This window comes from Rhinolophus hipposideros, assembly GCF_964194185.1.
Source record: "Rhinolophus hipposideros genome assembly, chromosome: 11".
NCBI classification, from domain to species: domain Eukaryota; kingdom Metazoa; phylum Chordata; class Mammalia; order Chiroptera; family Rhinolophidae; genus Rhinolophus; species Rhinolophus hipposideros.
The window spans coordinates 17,522,040-17,524,111 of NC_138057.1; positions in this window are offsets into that span (position 1 = coordinate 17,522,040).

Consider the following 2,072-nt stretch of genomic DNA (forward strand, 5'->3'; position numbering starts at 1 on the left):
ATGAGAAAGTACAGCTTGACGGGCGGCAAATGTTATCCACCTGAAATATGCCTTCGTTTAAATGGGCCTTAGGACGGTGTCAGTACAATGGATAAAGAATGAAGGGAACGGATTCACATTCAGCTTCTTCTCGTGCATTCTGTTTGTTTACACGTGCAAATTTGGATTCTATGTATTATTATATTTTGAAATGCTACTGCCCAAAGAAGTCTTTATGAATTTCTTATCTGGAACTATTTATAGGTAATTGTGTTAATGCTGTTTTAAAACTACTTCACATTTCTGTTGTATTGGGGAATGTCGTTTAGGCCATTCTTTAAATATGCTATCATAAAATGCAGTCGTAAAATATGCATTTAGTGCCTTTAATTGTAAGAAGAGATCATATTGCTTTAAACCAAAAGAACATTTGAGGCAGAAAATTCATTCGTGTTTGTTCTTCATGGAAAGGAGAGTTAGTGCTTTGTCATTCATTCACCTGCCTTTGCAGAAAATTCATATTCAAGCCCTAAGATGGAAAATAATAATGACATTTTTACCCTTCCAATTATTGATGTCCAGTGTCCAGGGCAGACACTGCTAATCAATTTGGGCTTTCCCCGCTTGCCCACTTCACACCATCACTACCACCGCCTGCCCACTTCACACCATCACTACCATTACCATCTTCCCATACCCATATCCTGATATCTTATTATAGAGGTTTTCCACCCTTACTAAGCATTGGAACTACCTGGGGAAATTTAAAAAGATACAGACACTGCAATTTAAGTATTCTGATTCTTTTGTTCTGAGTTCTTTAAACTCTCAAGGTGATGATTATGTACAATCAAGGTTTAGAACTACCACTCTAGGAATTCCTAACCTCTGCAGATTCTAGCATATCCAAACTTTCTCACACTTCTGCATCTTTGCTCAAGCCACTGCTGCCTAAAATCTAGCTATTGCATAACTGTGGCACTCACATTCAATGTATGAGAAATGAGTTTTTAGTGCTACATGGATCATTAAAATACAGTAAATTACCTAGTGAGAAAACAGTTCCTTTTTTCTAATAGTTTTAAGACCTGGTTACATAAAGGAAAATGTGAAGCTAGATATAAGTACGTCTTTAGAATTCAACACTTGTTTTTTATGTTTTTTAACAACAACAAAAACAAAAACAAAAATTAAAAGAGCCTCAGCAAGTAACAGTATTTACCTGGAATTTCACACTTTTTTTTTTTAAGGGGGGCACAGCTCACAGTGGCCCATGCAGGGATCCAACTGGCAACCTTGGTGCTACCAATACCGTGCTTTAACCAACTGAGCTAACCGGCCACCCCACAATTTTTCTATTTTTACATGATTATTGAAGTTATCTTCCAATTATGTCAAGTGATACTGGTTTTCATCCAAGGTAGTGAAAATAATTTTAAGTAAATGTGTTTTTTAAATGTGCATCTATTTAAATGAAAAAAAATGATGAAATGTGTGAAAACCTGAAAACTAATAAACTTTGCTGACAAAAAATAAAGATCTAAATAAATGAAGAGATGAATCATGTTCATTGGTCTGAAGACTCAACACTGTGAAGAACATAATTCTACCTAAATTGATCTGTAGATCAATCAATCTCAATCAAAATTTCAGCGGACTTTTTTGATATAAATTGTCAAACCCATTCTAAAATTCATGTGGAAATGCAAAGAAAGGACCTCGAACAGCCAAAACATCTTTGAAAAAGGATAAAGTTGCAAGGCTAACAATATCTTATTTTGAGAATTGTTACAAAGTTACATTAATCAAAACAGTGTAGTACTGGTGAAAAGACAGAAAAATCAAGCAGTGGACCAAATAGAGTGTTTAAAAATAGACTCAACCGTAGACAACTAATTTTAGACAAAGGTACAAAGACAATTCAGTGGTGAAACGGAAGTGTTTTCCAAACAATTTTTTTCTGGAACAATTGGACATGTTCCATGCAAAAAAATAATGATAACAACTTTGATCCGTACCTCACACAACTTACAAAAATTGACTCAAATTGGATCACAGACCTAAATATAAGTCATGAAACCATATAACGTAGG